The following is a 20,950-nucleotide window of genomic DNA, read 5'->3' as shown; positions in this document are numbered from 1 at the left end:
ACAGCAAACAGCCTGACCTTTGCAGCATCCCCATGATCATGTGATCAAACTTCAGATGCTTGGCAACTGGTCCATATTAATGACCATTGCTGTATCTCAAGGATCATGTGATCACATTTTGTGACCACCTGATAAGCAAAGTCAATAGGGAAGCCAAATTCACTTAACAACCAAGTTACTAATTTATCAACTGCGGTGATTCACTTAACAACTGAAGCAAGAAAACTCATAAAATGGGGCAAAAACTCACTTAATAAATGTCTCACTTCACAACAGAAATTTGGGGTTCAGTTGTGGTTACGTCAAGGACCACCTGGAGTATTCTGATAGAAGTATAAACTATACTTCTAAATAGAATTCAGTAGAGATTGAATTGGTTTTGTGACTGACTAGGTAAACATGTAGAATTGGGTTTCTCAACCTTGCTGACTTTAAGATTTGTGAATTTCAACTCCCAGAATTCCCCAGCCAGCAATGGACTGGGGCATTGGAGGAACCCTGATGTAAGAAAAGAAAACACACATCTTGTTGGAATCCTTATATCAGTACTTACACAATATACATTGAAATGGCTTTATTTCAGGCTAGCTAGCAAGCTGGTCAACTGCAGCCCTGTACCTGCTAGAATTTTTGTATCAGAAATATATTTAGAAATAGATAGTAAAAACAAAAACTAAAAAGTACTGAGATGAAATCCTAGAGTGCCACTTTTGATACGAAAGCTTGTAAGGAAGAGGGAAGGCTTTGCTAAACTGCCCTGGGAAATCACAATGAATGATTATGCACTGTATTTTGCCATAGATCTGCAGTGAATGATGAATTGCAATGCTACCAACTGTGGAGGAAAACAGTCCATTTTAAAAGTAACCACATCTGAAAATGTGACGCAAACGAACGGATAAAAGCAGAAATCATTAATGTAAAGTATTCTTCTACATACAATGTCCATAAACAAGTCAATTGATGCCTGCAAGCTTTTTGAAATATTATACAGTGTGTTAAAGATGCAGGCAATTGTGCATTATGCATGGCAGGAATGGGAGACAACTGAAGTAAATAATTGACATTGGGTTAATAAAAACCCTACCATACCTGACATACTATGTTACAACTGGAGTATGAGGAATGGGTTTCAATTGCAAGCCCAGATTTTTAAAAAAATGTGCACATTGTTTCAGCGAAACCAGGTGGTGCTTTAAAATGCAGCCTGCTATATATTTTGCAGCATATTTCAGGATAAGGGACTAAGAGAGATACCTCATCCCTTGGCAGGATGAAAGAGATAATAGTCTACCCCGAGCTGCAGGTGTATCAGGCATATCAAGCTACTTCATGCTCCAGAGACTCTGCAATACAGTAGTTTTCAATTTATGACCTTCCGTTTAACAGTGTTTCTGTTAGACTGGGTGATGGATAGGCACACACAGGCTTAACGGTAACAACAGCTCTTTATTATAACATAACAATTAAGAACAATGCAGTGAAGGTTTAGTCTGACAGCAGCCCTTTTATAGGGAGCTGTCAGACCCTTCGACCAATAGGATTAAACCTCTGTTCCTGCCGGAACAGAGGACCTTGGTGGAAACCATTGTAGTTGGTATAAGTATCTAACACCCCTCCCCTCTTAGATGGAACAATCCTACTGGTAATGTAGTCACGCAGGTAGGCGGGCTTTTGGGAAGATCTGCCTGACCTGCGCAGTTCAGGAGGAGGGGTTTCCTTGGACAGGTCGGATGGACCTGTTTGCTCCGCAGCTCCGCTTGGTGGAAGCTCCTGGAACCTTTCACAGGCTGCGGTTGGAGCTTCTGGAGCCGGTTCTCTCAGAGCTCGCTGCGGGCCTGCAACAAAACCAGATAAGTTTCCTGGTACCCTCGGGCTTGAGTTGGCCGTGGAAGGAGTGAGTGTTTGCTCCATTTGGGTAGGACTTTGGCTGCCTCATGCAGGAGTTACCTCTGGTTGTCTAAGAGTGGAGTTGGAGAGGCAGCCATGGAGTTGGTCAATATGCCTTCTCCAATTCCTACCATCCTTGAGCTCTAGGAGGTAAGAGCAAGGGCCGGTGATGGCTATCACTGTGGCAGGAATCCACAGAGTTGCCCCGGTGTAGTTGTGGGCGTATACCGAATCCCTTACGCTAAATGTCCGAATCTTGCTTGTGGAGTCTGGGGACGATGGGGCAGAATAATTGGGGTGTAGCCGGCCTAAGTGGGACCTTAGCAAGCGACCCATCAGAAGCTTGGAGGGGTTTCTCCCAGTTGTGGCATTGGGCATGATGTGCTGAATTAGTAAGTAATGGTCAACCCATGTTTGCCAATCTCCTGGGCCCATCCTAGAGAGGGCCTCTTTTGCAGATCTCACCATTCTCTCCGCCTGACCATTGGAGGCCGGATGGAATGGCGCAACCAGGGCATGCCTGATTCCCTGAGCTGCTAGGAAGGTCTCAAATTGCATGGCCATGAATTGAGGCCCGTTGTCAGAGACCAAGATGTGGAATTTCTTTGGGGTGGGGAAAACCTTGAAGCTTTCAGATTTGGGTTTTCCCAGATGTGCCAACATGGCATCTCTAATAAAATGGAACTTTGAGGAATGCCTAGCCTCTCAGTCTTCTTCTTTTGGGAGCGTTACTTGGAACCCTGACAAGTGCTTGTGTTTATAGAACAGGGGTGTCAAACTTGCATCATCACGGCATCGTGACGTGATGTATCACGACTTTCTCCCCCTTCGCTAAACTGGGTGTGGGCGTGGCCAGTGCATCCCGCATCTCAGGCCGTGAGTTTGACACCCTGTTCTAGAAAGATGCTCTGGCTGGGTTCATGGATTGTGCTAAGCCACAGTATTTTTAACCATCATATTTGGTTATTAATCCTTTACATATCACTAGGAGTTTAAAGAAAAGCAGCGGTGTGCAGGGTCATGGTTATCAAAATCAGTGTGATAGTGAATAGAGCCTTGTGATGCAAGGCATGCCCTTTTGTACCTGCACTGATGTCGCATGCAGATTCAAAGGGGTGGAGGCTTGCAGCACAATGCTTCTACCGCATTCTGATACCCCACCCCTAAACTTCATTACATTGTATGTGAATCCGGCTCAAATATATTAGGGCATGTTTTTGAACCATGGATAAGAAATCTGTTAAAGGCTCCATTTATTCTTGAATAAAGCTGCACTACTTCCCAGGAAACCTACACAGGGTTATGTTATGTGTCTGTTAACAACATCGAAAGAAAAAGCTTATTGCATTGTACACTCAAGCTGCAAGTAAACAGAATTCAGCCTGCTTTTATTTAAATTCAGGTAACTATATTTCAATTTGAACGTGAACTCAGTTGGAAAACTAGTAATGCATTATTAGAAAGTCTACTATTGAAATGACTATCCCTTAATTAAGTAATAGGCTATTCCATTAAGTATTATGAATGTAGGCTATTTAGACTCTAATCATAGTTATCCAATATAAAGTCTAAATATTACAAGCCATGTTTGTATTTTATTTTTATCCATTTCTATCATAACCACATTTAGCAATCTAGATATAAGCCTCAAAACACTTAGAACATTGCAAATTCCGCAAACCTGCAACCTGACACTTGTTGTAGAGTTTGGAAATGTGATGGCATCAGGATAAATCTGCATTGCCAGAAGCATTCCTAAGTGATGTGTCTATGTGCATGGAGGAGGAATGGAAGAAGCTTTGAAGACTGGGTAGGCAAACAGCAGACACAGAAAAGTCGTGATTGACTGTAGCTGCTGAATCTGCCCTATTTTAAGGTGGAAATGAATGCTGAAACTGAGCAGAGAATGAGGGGTTATGACAAGAAATCATTTCCATGGTCTACAGAAACCTTGTAAAGATTCTAATGTAGTAATGGGGGCATGAAGGAAAAACAGACTGTTCTGAAGTGAAAAAAAATAAACACAAAACAGTATTTTCTCTACTTCCATTTGAAGGAATGTAGTGAATATAGAGATCCTGCCACCTCTAATGGACAGGGAGCAAATGTAATGCTAGATTTGACTGGATGAAAATGCAGGAAATGTGTTAATTGAGATATATTTTAAGCGCCTCAGATTTTCATTGAATATTGGTCTATTGTCTGACTTGTCTACTGCTCTATTTCTAATAAAACCTGGCCTTAAGCCAAATCACATTATACTGCGAGAAAGCAACGGCTGCTGAGTCCCTCAGTTGCAGGGTGAGGGGTTCTTAACAGCCTGTGTATTTGGCATGTTTTGTAAAAAATGCACAGTTTGAAGAAAATGGCATGGGAGGAATAAAGAAAAATACATTACCCAGAAAGGCTTCTGGGTCATCAAAACCATCAGTGGGTGGACATCCTGTGGTGAATTAAAAAGAGACACTTAAAATATCACTTTGTTATATTAATTCTTTGATGGTAAAATCAATTTCTTTGAACTTACTGACCAATCTTTCATGACCACTTTTGATTCATTTTTGTAAAAATAGAGTGCGGAGTTAAAAATCACTTGAACCAACATATTAATATTAATAAGCCTTGCCTATAATAATAAAACATCAGCTGGTGTGAGAATTGCTGCCATTTCATCCTAAACAACTGGGTGGTGGTGACATAAATTCATTTCTCATTTTAAAGGCTAACAGTACCTTGTGGCTTTTTATTTGGGAAGAATACATTCTATAAAAATGGGAACTCTTCCCCCTGATCTGGATTCGGGGTTTAGCACGTTGGAGAATGCATGTTGAGTTGGGATGAAGTCCCATGTTTTGAGGAGGGATGTGGTTGGGGAGGGATATTCTCTCTCTCTCTCTCACACACACACACACATACACACACACACACACACACACTCACACTCATACTCACACTCACTTGAACTTTGGTGTGCAGAAGAAAAAGAGAGGGTGTCTTCATCCAAGCAGAAAGAATCAAGAGGGTTGAGACACAATGTGGACTAAAGAGAAAATTTCAGGAAAGCAACAGGCAGAGAACCTTGCTCAAGTGGGTGGCTTAGTAGAGCTTCCATAAGAAGGGGCAGTCTACACTGCAAGAACTAGGCCTCCTGGATAAAAAGGAGAAGTCTGATCTTTTGGCTTCCTTAAAAGCTGGACCCCTCAAAATTGGAACTTGCCTAAAAGAGACTAATGTGATTTGCCACCAGCATCATGAAGCTATATCTATTTTATTTGGGTAGAATGTGTTCTATGAATACATTTTTTTTCCTGGTTGGATTGCTGTATGAGAAATGAGGTCTGGAGAAAAAGGTTTCTGCACCTAAGCAAAAACAACAGAGGGAACTGACCCTAGTCACAGTTGTGCTAGGGGAAGGGGAGAGAAAGAGCCTGTCATCTCCTTGGGAATTATATTGGCTTTATGACATCCGGGGTAAAAAGTCACTAACTCTCAGTTGTCAGTTATCACAATGAAGATGTCTTCCAACATGTAAGTTGGTCTTCAGAAGGCCTGCTCTAGCATTTTTATCAGTGTTTTTCCTTGTTGGGGGTGGGAATAGGGGAGGCAGGCTGGCTCTAGAAGACACCTTTGATCTGATGTTCAAAGTTGTCCTGAGGGAGCAACTCACCTAGTCACTGTACAACAAAGGAGAAAAATAATGATTATTCTTATTGGTCTCCAAAAACATTGTGTTGAAAATACCCCAATTACCTTGGGATGGGGGGATTGAGAGGCATAAAGTAGGGAAGGGGTGTCCTCGGGACTGGGCTCCTTCCCAGAGATTTAAACAGAAAGAACTTCTCTCTCTGCCCAAATGTTCTCTTTGGCTCAGAGATTGAGCAGAAGTCAAGTCTTTTCTGAATCACTAAGAACCCCTTCTTACTGAAGCTCCTCTGAACCCCCTGCCTTCCCTTGAGGCGTTCTGCCTTCTGGGAAACACCTCAATTTTTTGCCAGAAATTATTTGCCACAGAAAACTCCTAGCATTGCAACACAAGGGGAATCAGACTGGAAGTTTAGCAAGAGCTGCATCAATGAGCCTTGCTCAGTCAACAAGCTTAATGGAGCTTCTACATAAAGAAACAGTCCACTTCTGGAGAATTAGACCTTCTGTGGGAAAAGATGAGAAACAGTGATTTGTTAGTTGGTTCCTAGAGACATTTGGGTGGCAATGATGTATTGAGAAAAGGTGTAGCAGGTGATCTTTGATAGGATCCTAAAGAAAGCTTCTCATCTCCTTGGAAATTCTATTGGCTTTATGACTTCATTCATCCAGGCTAAACTGTCACTAACTGTCAGTTGTCGGTTACCACAGCAAGAATATCTTCCAAGATTTAAGTTGGTCTTCAGAAGGGTGGCTGGGCTCTGGGAAACCTCTTCTAGTGACCAACTTATCAGAGGATGGAAATGCAGATTTGGCCTCTTCTTAGGAAACGGAAACAGGGAGAATATGTGCTCCAGAAAACACCCAGCTCCTTCCCTTTTTACTTTTAATTATTGGTGGATCATTTTCAATCAATTTGGATCACACAATCCCTTTTGCTTGCCACGGATAAGCATGTTTTCTTGAATTCTGCCTCACTGTCACATTCTTCTCCCACTCTGTTCTAGTGCTTTTATCAATGCTTTTTCTTGTTAGGACAGGGAGAAGTTTGCTTCTGAGTAGGAAAGGAGGCAGGCTGTAGAAGACATCTATGATGATATTCAAAGTTGTCCAGAGGAGCAAAACACCTAGTCACTATGTACAGCAAAGGAGAAAAAAATAATTCCTACTGGTGTCCAAAAGGCATTGTGATGAGAAAACCCTTTGCCCTGGAATGAGGGGACTGAGAGGCATAAGGTAGGGAAGGAATGTCCTCAGGACTGGGCTCCTTCCCAGAGATTTAAACAGAAATAACTTCTCTCTCTGCCCAAATGTTCTCTTCAGTTCAGAGATTGAGCAGAAGCCAAACATTTTCTGAATCTCCAAGAACCTCTTCCTCCTGAAGCTCCTCTGACACACACACACACACACACACACACACACACACACCGCCTTGCCTTCAGGTTTTTTTCTGGGCGAATACCTCAATTCTTTGCTAGACACCTTAAGTTCACACTGGCAGACATAGACTGCAATTAACCTAAGATTCTGAAAACATAACTTAGCTGAAGAGTACTATATAGAAAATATTTTCCAGTGGTAAGAAATTATCTTAATGATGCAGTTGAGAAAAAAAGGGAGATCTCTTATCCAAGCACAAAAAACGGTGTGAGCTGACTCAAGAGATAGAGATGTAGCGACATCCATAGACAACATACTTCCAAAAGCCAGTGAATCTTGCTCAAGCAGCTACTTTATGGAACTTCCATATTGAGATGCAGTCTATATCCAAAGAACTAGTCCTCCTTCATAACACAATTGAAAATAGGGGGAGGGGGGTTGTGTGGTTTTAGGGGATAATTTCCCAAAGGTATTGGCCTGGCATTGCTAGTATACAGAAATGCTTGGCTAAAGGATCATTTTGAGAACCTCACAATGCTTAATGACAAGGGGCCTGGGGTCTCCATAGAAACTCCAGGGCCTTTGTGTTCTCATCCATCCACCTCTGGACTTAACTTTCAGTTACCCCCTGTCCTCAGTGAGTGAAAAGTTCCATTTCTAGAGGTAAGTTGGATTTCTCAATGGTTGCTGGACTCTGGGCAACCCTCCCCATTTTGTAGCCAACTTTTCAGAAGACTGGGATATTATATTCCAGGAGGGAAAACACCCATCCGTTGTCTTCTTGGGAAGGGGAAATGAGCAAATGTGTTCCAGAGTTTTATCTTTTATTCCTTCTTGGTACTAAAAAACTGGGTTAATAAGTTTTCAAAATGAAACTGACTGCTATTCACTAAGATGGACATTGATACATCTTTCTTCTTTTGACACCATAACAAGGTCCTGTCAGCCATGGACAACTGGTGGAATCCATGTTGCTGGATATACTTGTATTTCTCTGGATAGCCACCATGGAGATATAAGATGAAGATGTTCTTGAGGTACCACCTTCACCAATGTTTCTGGCATTTCCTTTCTAGTGTTGGCATGGATAGGAAAATGTTATCAAAAAGTAATGGCACTATCTGTGTTTTCTTTCAGGTGGAGAAGAGATTGCCGGAAGAAGCCCTTGGCCCAGGGGTGGTATACACTTACCTTCCCTACCAGTTCACAAATGTGATCACACACACACTTATAAATATAAAAATAATTAAAATTACAAAAGATTAAAACAAACCATATGTCACCTTGTAAAGCGTTACCATAACTATTATCAAGTTGACATTGGAGGGAGGATTTTATGCATACCTTCGGCAAGAGTCGAACCTCATATTTCTACAACCTCGTTGGTGGATATGATTTATGACACAGACTGAGGGAGGGGAGAGTTCGGGGTAAAGTGCAAAGACCAATAACCTGAAATGTTTCGGCTCCACAGAAGAACATGCCAAAATGTTCATCCTAATAAATGACTGGATTTCTTTTGAACGTTCAAGGCTCGTAAATTAATTAGGTCATCTTTTGGAAACTTCACACCATGGTTTGAATGGGGAGGCAGTGGTACCTTCTCTGTTACTGCGCCAGCCACCTGTGTCCAACAGCTTCTACTTCAGGGCCCCATGCCAACCCCATAATGGGCCTACAATGTCACTTCCCAAGTCACTAAGTGATTCCTCGTGGTCTTTAAGCAAAATATTACATGACCATGACTTACAATTGTACTTTCACATTCTTCCTTAACTCTTCTTGGTTGAAACCATGCAAATGCTAACCATGTGACTGCAGGATGCTGTGATGGTCAGAAATGTGGGCTGATTGTGAAACACCCAAATGGTGATCACATGACTGAAGGACACTGTGACAGTTATACTGGACCAGAAGTCTTAAATTTGCCAAGGTTGGACACTCCTGATATACAGCTGAAAGTTACCAAATTTGAAAATCACTGGGTTAACCTCTTCCACGCCCACAGAACCAGCAGTAAAAAAAAATTAATCCCACCACTGACACACACCTGGCAACATTTTATTTGGTTAGTTATTGAATTGATCTATAAGATTGTTCAACTCAAACAATGTGACTCTGGGCAGTGTGCAACAAACAAACAAACAAACAAACAAACAATAATCACACAAAAGTAAAAGGTAGCAACTGGATGATAAATGCATCTGTAATTTTCAGGGTCTTATTAATTTTTTTAAATACATCCACATAAAAAGATTGTCCTCCCCAACTTTTGTACATAGTCAAGTTTTCTGTAAAGTCTGAAACAGACACAGTCTGTCAATAATATACAGTGTATTGCCAAGAATATAGCAGTCATTCCTTGAACCTTACATATAGGAATTAGACTTGGATGACTATGTTGTTCATAATCACGAGCCAAATCCTAGAGAGCCTTCATATTAAACTCCATGGGGAACAACTGTGTCTTTCTTCTTTTAATGTCAAGAGCATCAAAGTCTTGATGTAAATAAAATCTATTGGAGTTGAGTAGCAACAACAGTCACATTCTGAGTCACTGTTTGTCTTGATACAGTTTGACATGCTAATTAGTTCTAAGTGTGCTAATTTCCTTACAGGGGGGAAAACAGCTATTACAATAAACTAGAAGTCACCATATGCCTTTCAGTTATTCTTAATGTTGTATTCCCTTTGGAAAAAACCCATCTTTTCTAGTATTACAAAAAAAAAATTCCTTACATTCTCGTTCAGCTGATAGGAGAGATTTGGCTTTCAAAACACTTTTCAAACAGAGGATTTTGTAAAAAAAAAAAAAAGATACAGATTGTGTTATTGCATTCTTTTTTAAAAATGGTGGTCAAGGGATGGATGAACATACTTGCAATAGGCATCCAGAGGGAGCCTAGAGAAGTCAGAGGATGCATCGTGTATCATGATGTATATGCTTGCATATACTGGATATCATAAGGTGAGCTCTAAATTCTCTGCTCTAGGTCATGTGACCAGATTTACAGTGGAAAAATTGACTACATTCCACTTCACTAGCCAAGTGGCATAGTGATTCCCCCCACCCCAGAATCTTTCTTCAAATCATATCCAAACTATATCTTTCTTTTGCAGGATTCTTTCACTACATCAAATAGGCTTCAGTTGTGTAATTTTCCAATGTTCTCCTGCTGACTGATATACAGAGAGATAGACAATTCTGAACTTGTTTAAATAAATTTCTTTCCAGTGTTTCGTTGGTATGGAAAAAATAAAGGACACCAAAGAAGAGCTTGTCTTTATCATCTTGTGCAGATGCCAAAGGCATTCAAAATGACTCAAGAAACTAGCCTATCCACATGACACCACAAAAAGAAAAAGAAAATCATGCAGCTTTAGGGCAATAAACACCCCACTCCCCCTTTTCCAGCTCTTTCAGGCCTGCTGGCCGGCAATGTTGAACATTGATAACATTGTTTCGTGCTACTTTGAAGTGAGAAACATATGACTCTGTACGTAAACCATAAAATAGGCTGATCAAATTAAAATCCAAATGACTAAAACATCTGAGAAGGCCAAATCTTGCATTACTCATGTGCAATATGCCATTCACTCTTTGCAGTCTTCAGCCTCTCCCATCCCCAAGATCAATTGAACCTACAGCCATCCAAAATATGGCCTTAGGAAAGTTGCTAATGAAGGATGCTTACCATGGAGGGAGGATTCTAAGGATTATTGGGAATGTCATAATAAACAAATATGCATCAAGGCAATTTTCAGTTCAGGGACATTGTTAACTGTTTGAGAGATATCTTCTATGAATAGATCATCTAGGCTGTGCCAACAGGCATTTGTGGTAGACCAGGAATTTCCCCCACAAATGCTGTTGAATGGAGGAAGAAGACGTGAAGTGTTACAGAGGTCAAGATTCTCTCCAACAACAGTGAGGGAGTGACTGGCCTACTGTACACTAGGACTCACAGCAGAATTAGTCTAGGCCGGGGGGGGGCAACTATGATGTATTTACAACTGGTGGACTTCAACTCCAAGAATTCCCAAGCCTGCCATGCTAGCTCAGGAATTCTGGGAGTTGAAATTTACTAGTCGTAAAGAGACTATAGTTGCCCACATCTGGTCTAGGCCATTGCAATATTCAACTGTATCCATGCCATGTGTAGTAACCAAATCTAAAGGTATCCTTCTCCTCTGTAGCTCTTCCTATCATCGCAAAATAAAAAATAGCTCATCCCCTCCCCCCCCCAGTATGAAGGCAAAACCAGATGGTACATAGGCAAATTACCATGTGGGCTATTGCTACTGTGTTTCCCCGAAAATAAGACAGGGTCTTATTTTCTTTTGACCCCTGAAATAAGTGCTTGGCCTTATTTTCAGGGAGGTCTTTTTACTTTTGAGGTGCAGGAGGCAGTGAGCATGGTCACCTCATGGCTGCTGCTGTGTTGCAATATGTTTTGGGGAGGGCTTATTTTAGCGCATGCGCTCAAAACCCCGATTGGGTTTATTATCCAGGGATATCTTATTTTTGGGAAAACAGGGTAGCATCCATGTGTAGTTGCACCACAAACAGACTAACAAAACAAATAGCCACATCACTCTTACATGGTTTTTCCTCAATCTCAGTTACCTACCATGGACAGCTAATTGCCTACTTTCTGCTACGGAAGAAACGTACAACCAAATTTGGGTGTAGTGAAACAGGGAAGTGTGAATAGATTTTGTTCCCTGAAGTAGGGAGGGAAAAAAATCTCTTGGGAAATGCTCAATTAAAATCATATGGGTCCCAGTGTTGTGTTAACATCTTGGGTGTTCTGCCTCCTGGAAAGGGAGGAACCTTTGCATTTAGTCACCTCAAATCAGGTCAAATGCTGGAAAGAAACAAACCACTTTGGAAATAGGAATGGAACTGATTCATAACCGAATCACGATCAAATGCTAAAAAGGGTATTGTGGAAAAGGAACATAATATTTTTTGGAAAGTTTACTATATCTTATATGTTGCTTTAAAACAAACAAAAGTGGTACTGATAACCATGAAGCTTTTTCCAGCAGATTGGCCTTTGAACTGGGCAAACCTGATACACCAGGGGTGTCCAAACTTGGGAACTTTAAGACTTGTGGACTTCAACTCCCAGAATTCCCCAGCCAGCCATGCTGGCTGGGGAATTCTGGGAGTTGAAGTCCACAAGTCTTAAAGTTCCCAAGTTTGGACACCCCTGTGATACACCATTCAGAGAAGAGGCCAAATTGCATTACAGGGGCCACAGGTGTGTTCCTATCTATTTGGTCTGGTTCGGCCGAATCGGTAGTAAATTTGGCAGTCACGTGACCATACCAGTTCTGACTTCGGGGGCGCCATCTTGATTTTCTGTACATGCGCAGGACACTCTTCATTGAAAAAATGTCATTTTTATTCATTTTTAAATGTTCTGCGCATGCACAGATTATTTTAACTGCAAATTTGCAAACAAAATTTTTCAGCCGCCGAACTGATAGTAAGGGTGGCAGAAACCCACCCCTAGCAGGGGCCTTCTGTTTAAAATGCCTTGCTGTTCAGACTCCAATTTATAGGTAGTCCTGGACCTATGACAACTGAGCCCAAAATTTCCATTGCAAAGCAAGAAAGATATTAAATGAGTTTTGCCCCATTTTATGACCTTTCTTACTACAATTGTTCAGCGAATGACTGCAGTTGATAAGTTAGTTTGATTCATTTGTTAAATGAATCTGGCTTCCCCATTGACTCTGCTTGTTGAAGGTTGCGAAAGGGAAATCACATGACCCCAGGACACAGCCACTGTCCTAAATACATGCGGGTTGCCAAGCACCTTAATTCTGATCACGTGAGAATGGGGAATGCTGCAATGGTCGTAATAATAATAATAATAATTTAATAATAATTTTATTTGATTAGCCGCAACCCTCTCCCGAAGGACTCGGGGCGGCGTACAATCAAAGCAAATAAAATACAGATAAAGACAACATACATACATAAGAAACAAGACATATACATGTGCATGGAGGAGGTAGACTAATAAGTGAAGACAATTAAAAAACACAATTTAAAATCCCATTAAATAAAATTACCGAATTAAAAAACCCGTCAGGAGCGTTATGAAGTTATGGTTGAGCCAGGCCAGCTATTTGGAATAGGTGGGTCTTGAGCTTTATACGGAAGGAGCGGAGGTCAGTGGTGGTCCTAATATCCGGAGGGAGGTCATTCCACAGGGCTGGGCCTGCCACAGAGAAGGCTCTGCTCCTAGGCGCCGCCCCTCAGCACTGTCTGGTGGACGGCACCTGGAGAAGTCCCTCTCTGTGCGAGCGGATGGGTCGTAGGGATGTATGGGGCAGAATACGATTCCGCAGGTAACTAGGTCCTGAGCCATGGAGCGCTTTAAAGATCGTAATCAAGACCTTGAAACGCACCCGATAGACCACAGGAAGCCAGTGCAGCTTGCGCAGGAGAGGTGTCACATGGGAGTACCTAGTACTCCCCATAATCACCCGCGCGGCCGCATTCTGGACCAACTGCAGTCTCCGAGTGCATTTCAAGGGAAGCCCCATGTAGAGAGCGTTGCAGTAGTCCAGGCGAGACGCCACCAGCGCATGAGTGACTGTGCGTAGGGCGTCCCGGTCCAATAGGGGGCGCAATTGGCGCACCAGGCGAACCTGGTGGAACGCCCCCCTGGCCACGGCTGTCACATGGTCATCCATGGACAGCCTGGCATCCAGGAGGATGCCCAAATTACGCGCCCGCTCCACGGGGGCGAGTTGAATGCCCCCAATGGCCAGAGATGGAATTAGCTGGTTCAACCGGGGGGCCGGAACCCACAGCCACTCCGTCTTGGAAGGGTTGAGCTTGAGTCGGTTGTCATCCATCCAGACCCGTACGGCTTCTACACACCGGGACATCATTTCGACGGCCTCGTTGGGGTGGTTCGGGGTGGAAATGTACAGCTGAGTATCATCAGCGTACAGATGATATCCCAAGTGTGAAGGAAGGTCATATGTCCCTGTTTTCAGTGTCATTGAAACTTCAAACAGTCACTAAACAAATGGTTGTAAGTCAAAGACTACCTGTAATTAACTCTTTGCACCTTTACTTACTGTCATAGTTAAAAGACCTCCAATCTTATGTCCTGATGTATTGAAAATATGGGACGCGTGGCTCAGTAGGTAAGACACTGAGCTTGTCGATCAGAAAGGTGGGAAGTTCGGCGGTTCAAATCCCAAGCGCCGCGTAATGGAGTGATCTCCCGATACTTGTCCCAGCTTCTGCCAACCTAGCAATTCGAAAGGATGTAAAAATGCAAGTACAAAAATAGGAACCAGCGTTCCTATATTTGGTGGGAAGGTAACAGCGTTCCATGTGTCTTTGGTGTTTAATCATGCCAGCCACATGACCACGGAGACGTCTTCAGACAGCACTGGCTCTTCGGCTTTGAAACGGAGATGAGCACTGCCCCCTAGAGTTGGGAACAACTAGCACATATGTGCAAGGGGAACCTTTACCTTTTTATTGAGAATATAATTCGCTGCCAGCTTTCCAAACTTGCTGCTGTCATACATTTCCAAATATACGTCATCATTGACATTCATGACTGAGGTTCAGACTGTTACAATTATCTATAGAGTATTGTATTGGGAAAAAATATGCTGGAAAATACTATAATGTGCTCTGCATGGAGCTGTTCCTGAAGCCCATTCTATAGTTGGTCCAGAATACAGCAGCATGGCTAGGGATGAATGGGCCTCCCTATGATCATCTGATCACAATCGGGGTGGTGGAGGGGGTTGCATGGTTAACTAATTGTCTTCCTGGCACAATTCAGATGCTGGCTATGAAGCCCTTCAGCCTGATTAGTTGAGGGATCACATGTCTGCTACTCGAGGCTATTCTGACTGGGTTAATTGGACTACAATCTCTAACTTTGCTTACTATAAAATGCTTAGAATACAGGTTTTTTTGTTGCAGTTAGCTGTTTCTGTATCCATAGTCAAACGTCTGAACTTTTTTTTTATGGAACTTGTAATTTAAGCTTGATCATTTTTGTTTTCTTTCCTTCAATTATGTCCGATTCTTGGAGACTATCTGGAGAAATCCCTTCAGCTTTCTTGGAAAGGTTTTTCAGAAGTGGTATGCCATTGCCTCCTTCCTAGGAGTGAGGGAAGGTTTGGTGCCTATGGGGGGACTAGAACAAAAGGTATCCTGGTTTTTAGCCTCATGCACTAACCCCAGTGATGGCTAACTTTTTTGTCGTTGCATGCCAAAAGCGGGCACCTGCACACATAATGCAATGCGCAAGCGACAACTCCTTGCGTCCCATCCCCTGCACATGCGCCTGCACTGCTGCATGCTCCCCCATGCTTCCTCTTGCTCCCTCCCCCCTGTGCATGTGTGTGCATGCTCCCCCGCCCCCCGCACATGCATGCGCGACTGCCGTGCCCCATTTGGGGCCCAGTTGGCCTCCCTGCAACCTCCTGGGACCAGAAATGGGCTGCAGGGGGGATGTCGCACCCCCTGCACTCCCAACCACCCCCACGCATGCATGCCAACACCCCTGCCCCTGAACATGCGTGCGCATCTCCCGCATGCACCCTGTCCCCCACGAATGTGCAGCAGATACCCAAAATTCAGTTGGCCTGGGGAAGGCGCGTGTGCATGTGCGGTGGAGCTGAGCTGGGGTCACGGCACGCAAGCCATAGGTTCGCCATCATGGCCTTAACCATTATACCTAACTGGCTCTCACCCTACCATTAGACAGAGTAAAAGACAACCTCTTTGCCAGGAATGGATAAAAGTTAAACGTATTCAACATTGGTGCCATGTTGCCTAAACTAACCCACTTCGCACAAGTGCACTGTCAGATGCTGTTTTATTGCTAGTTTTGAAATCTGATCTAAAAGCACAGTAGTTGTATTTTTTATAGATCAGCTTTGGGTGGAAAATATCCATTTCAGGAAGGGTCTGTCTGATCCTGCATCTTCTCCTGACACCTGAAATGATGTCTATAAATGTCAATGACAAATATTAAAAATCCCCAGGCTTCTCCCATAATTCACTATAGGCCAGAATTTAAAAATCTCTAACCATAGAACTAAACAACACTAAAAGGAAGCTGCCTGTCAGACAGTACATTTATTCTGCTGAAAGACAGAGTGAAATGGTTTTCTTTTTCTTTAATCACAATTTCTTTTTTATACTGTGATGACATTTTGAGATACAATCAGTGTGTTGGCATGAAAATATCTGTCAGAATAATTTTACTTGTGAAGCTTAGCAGTTGGTATGATGTTGCTTCTTGTTGAATCTCAACTTACAGGCCTGCATTCCCTGAGCCAAATGTTCAATTTACCCTCAGGCAAAAAATCATTTTATTTGATTTCCTGTGATATATGAAGATGTAGGATGCAAATAATTTGGATATACAATAACTGTTGTAAGCTTGATATGTTGAAGGATTATGAAAGCAATGAAGGCAACTCTATGCATTATTATTACAATATTGCTGTTTGTATGGGAAGGGGGGGAAATTTGTTGAAATTTAATAAGATCAAAAAGAAAAAAAATTAATAGACAGAGGGGACATAATGTTTAAGGTCTGCAGCCATCCCTCTATATTAGTCTTCAAATGTTAAGCAAGATATGGAATGGTTCTCAAGTAATTAAAGAGGCCAAGGATCCTTTCTTTGATTGACCTTCTACGGGCCAATTTTAGCTAAAGGTTTAGGGGCAAAGATCCAAGTCAGCCTCAAAAGAATTTAGTCTGGATCCCAGGTGCAACAGAGTGTTGATGACACACTGAGGAGGAACATGAAAAATAGCTCTGATGAATTTGAATTAGGCAACCTGCAGAAGATTTAAATCTTCATAAGAGCAGATCTGTGAACTGTAGAGAAAATGGTTCGATGCTTTAGAGTTAAATAAATTTAGTGTGACAAGAACAGAAGTTCTAACCGTAAGAAATGATGAATAAAAAAAAATCACTTGGCAAAACATACTATTTTTGGTTTAGAATTGATTGGCTGTTCAGGTTACAATAAAAAACAAAAGGCTTGACATTTTTGCCTTAATTTTACCTGGAAAATAGAAAACAAAACTGTATCATCACCATAAAGAAGTATGGAGATAGATTGATTTGTCAGTATTAGAAAATAAAACAAATATTGACCAGGGGTGATAAAATACACCTTGTCTGACTCCTTTTTATGCCAATTGAGATCAAACAAACTTTGACAATGGTGCAGCTAAAAGCAAATGTTTAATGTAATATCATAAATGGAATCTCTTATTGGAGGTCACTAAGTTTATCCAGTGCTTCTCCCTTTAGGTATATAATCAAACATGTATTGTAATAACCTTTAAATCAATACAGGCAGCATAAAAGATGCCTTAGAGGTGTGGGGAAATCCATTTTGGCCGGGTGGGGCCAGATGCAAGCAAACAGATCCATTCGTGAATGGTCGAAGCCAGCACCTTTATTGTATTCTAGTAGTAATGCAATAATTTTCCCTGATTGCTTGCCTTCTTTTGGGAACAACCAGATAAGGCTCTTAGTGTGGAACTTAGTGTGTGTGGGGGTCAGGCTTATGCCTTTTGCAGCTGTGCAAGGACTCCAGGCTAGTTCCGTGCTTGATTCTTCCTCCCTGCCCGACTGGGACTTTCCCATCAAAAAGCACAACACTGAACAGTGAAAAAATATAGAGTGCTCTGTCCTAAACTTTGCTTTATCCTTTGCCAGAACTTTGGATCAGCCAATCCATTGATTTCCTTTCATATAATTTATGTAATTTAAAGTGGTGATCAATTCTTAGGAAGCTAATTGGTTAAAAGTTGATCAGTTCAGACTATCCATTATAAACTTATAGAATAAGAAAACAGAGATAATCCATCAATTGACATTTATTTTTACTATGCAAGATAAAATGGACGTGGGTAATTTCATTGGGCTTTGAGTAGGGAGTGAATTATTGACCTTAAAAGCTGATATACATCTGTTCATCCTTTCTTTACTATGAAGATGACTTGCTCAGAAGACCCTTTACCTCTGCTAATTATTGTACAAATATTATCTCTGTCTTGCAGATAAGAGTAACAGATTTACTCTGGCTAAACTTAATGTTCTACCTTATACAATACAATACTAGAAAGGGGTAAAACATCACCTTGCAAAATTGAACTGATCCTCCAAGTCATTTTGTGATGCCCTTTCTACCAAGCCTGGTTTCTCAATTTATCAGTATCTCTGCTTTTGACAGTCCAGGTAGATTAAATGAAAGGAATGCAATCTTTCCACTAGCAAATTGCAACAATGCTAATATGCTATTATTGTAATATGATAATAACATCACAATACTGTCTCTGTTCTTTTGTACTTGAATTGTGACATCACATGAAAGTATATATGAGGCAAACTTTGCATTGTGTTGCTACAACGCATATTTCATGATTTGCACTCTCCATATCTTGGTTATCTATGGAGAGGGATTCTCTACTTTTGTTTAATTGCAATAGCCATAAGAGAGTTGGTCATATAGCTTTGCTTGGTAATTACAGTAATTTTCTCAACAGAGTGATGTAATAAGTAGAATTCCACAACAATCTTTGTTGGGAGCAGTATTTTTTAATTTGGTCATAATCTTGATTTAGAAATAAAAAGTGAGCACTCCAGGAAAATGTCTTTAACTGAGTGAATGGTCACGTGACGAGTGGAATTCAGTTGAAATAAAAACAAAATGATGCATACCTAGGCATTATCCTCCCCTCTGCTCCCCTCCCCTATGAAAATTCATTTATACACTGATACAGTCTGAATTGTCTGTAACTGAATAAGAAAAGAGTTTTGGAGCTACAGTAAATAACACAGTGAAAATGTTGCTCCACATATTAGAACTGTGAAAAAAGCAGATTCTATGATTAAGGAGGAATCCATAGCATTGCCAACAATATCCATTTAATCGGTTTTATGGGTATTTAAAAATATTTAAATTTTGTATATTGTTTTATTTGTGGTCTGTACACCGCCCCGAGTCCCTTTGGGGAGAGGGGGCGGTCTATAAATTCAATAAAATAAAATAAAATAAAATAAATTAATATCGGTAAGCAAATTATTTTATATTCAAATCTGGAATAATGTAGCCAATTCTCATTGCCTCATTTGAACAAAGTTATAATAGTTGAAAGAAAAGAAGAGGAAAACCAAAATGATTAGAAGGTTCAGTTCGTTGGAGAATTGTGGGAGTTGATGTCCACATACCTTCAAGCTGTCAAGATTGAGAAACACTGGGTGGGAGCAATACTTCAGTTTAGGAAACGAAGCTGCTGATTATAGAAGACATGCGTGAATTGTATTTTAAAAATGCATGGCATGGCCATGGAGAAAATACAGAGGAGAGTTTTCTCCCTTTCTCAAAACATTAGGACAAGGAATCATCCAAATGAAAATTATTGAAAATACATTGAAAGTACCTTTAGAACATTGAATATAGTTCAATACACAGTGCATAATCAATAGATTTCATTACAATAAGTCATGGTGATGGCCTCTAACTTGGGTGATTGGAAATGGAGTAGCACTTCTCCAAATAGACCCAGTGCGTAATCTGGTGGTTCTGGGCTCGTGACTCCTGCTCGAAGGTGGCAGTTGTGGCCAGGAAGACCTATGTACAACTGCAGATTGTGCACCAGTTATGCCCTTTCCTGGACCAACTATCCCTACTCATGGACATTCATGCCCTAGTCATCTCCCGTCTTGACTATTGCAATGTGCTCTACATGGTGCTGCCCTTGAAAAACATCTGGAAGCTCCAGTTGATGCAAAATGCAGCGGCCCGCATAGTTTTGTACAGAACTTGGTGTGCACATGTGTCACCTCTCCTGTGGGCACTGCATTGGTTGCTGATTAGCTTCCGGGTGCAATTAAAGGTGCTGCTTGTCACCTTTAAAGCTCTTCATGGCTTGGGACCAGATTATCTGGGGGACTGTCTCTTGTTGGTCACATCCACTGACCCATTAGAGCAGGAAGGAAAGGAATGTTGTGGGTCACATTCCCTAAGGAGGTACATCTGGAGGGACCCAGTCGAAGGGCCGGTTGTTCACAGGGTGGGGAAGGTATCAATTATATTATTTTTTTATTTCTTTTATATTGTGTTTTTATTTCCTGTAAGCTTCCTTGAGTTGCCATGAGCGAGTAGGCAGCAATATAAAATTTCCAAGTAAACAAATAAAATGCATGTGTAGGGCTATCACTCTTGAAGTCATTCATTCATCCAAGTGAAGGACAGCATACCTCCACATGCATGTCACAAGTACCGTAAATAATGGTTGTAAAGGAGGTCTCCCTTCTCTACACATGGGCATCCCAAAGACATATGACTGGTCCCTCTGACAAAAATAATATACCTGGCTAAGATGGTCCTAAGGCTTATCCAGAGGAGCTGCTTTTATGTTTTCATATTTTCACAAATTTGATTTTCTTGTTGCTTAATAAACAAGCTACCTAGTACAAGAACTCATGATTAAAATAATTATCCTGAGGATACAAGTAATGTTATAGTCGCCTAGATATTTTGATTTTTGAGACAATGAATGAATCTTCAAGAATCTTTAAAGGGAGGCAATTTAAAACCCACAGATTGTTTTAATACAATAGGGATGTTAATATTTGGCTTGTGTAGACACATAGCATGATGTTTTTATTAAAATATCATATTATCATAAATAAAATGTTCAGGTAATTGAAGTAAGTCAAAGAAATGTGAGAAATGATTAAATATACCAAATATTTATGCTGGTGATTTGTACATCCATTTGTTGAATTTAATGGCTCCAGAAAAATATTCGCAACATGGTATAGGTCAATGAGAGAACTTAAAAGGAAATCATTAACATAACCATTTGTTAGTGGAAGCTAAACTAATGTAGAAGGAAACAATTATAATGCAAATGATCGTTCTATTCAGGAAGCATACTTATGGATAACTTTGTTTTTCAAAAATTGCTGTAATTCCATAGAACTGGCATAGTTTCTCTTCTATG

At 41.2% G+C, this 20,950-nt stretch overlaps 1 long non-coding RNA gene across 1 annotated transcript; it reads right to left on the bottom strand.

Annotated features, from left to right (window-relative positions):
• Positions 1-1,678: 1,678 nt before the first annotated feature.
• Positions 1,679-14,188, bottom strand: LOC309394797. The gene is made up of 3 exons (XR_014175794.1): positions 14,020-14,188; positions 4,289-4,333; positions 1,679-1,838 (listed from the first exon to the last, which is right to left on the bottom strand). It is a non-coding gene; the product is annotated as an uncharacterized lncRNA (long non-coding RNA).
• Positions 14,189-20,950: the final 6,762 nt, after the last annotated feature.

Source organism: Natrix helvetica (genome assembly GCF_964273705.1).
Source record: "Natrix helvetica genome assembly, chromosome: 6".
Classification (NCBI taxonomy): Eukaryota; Metazoa; Chordata; class Lepidosauria; order Squamata; family Natricidae; genus Natrix; species Natrix helvetica.
Note: the sequence above shows the minus strand (reverse complement) of the source record. Positions and strands in the feature narration are given on the sequence as shown.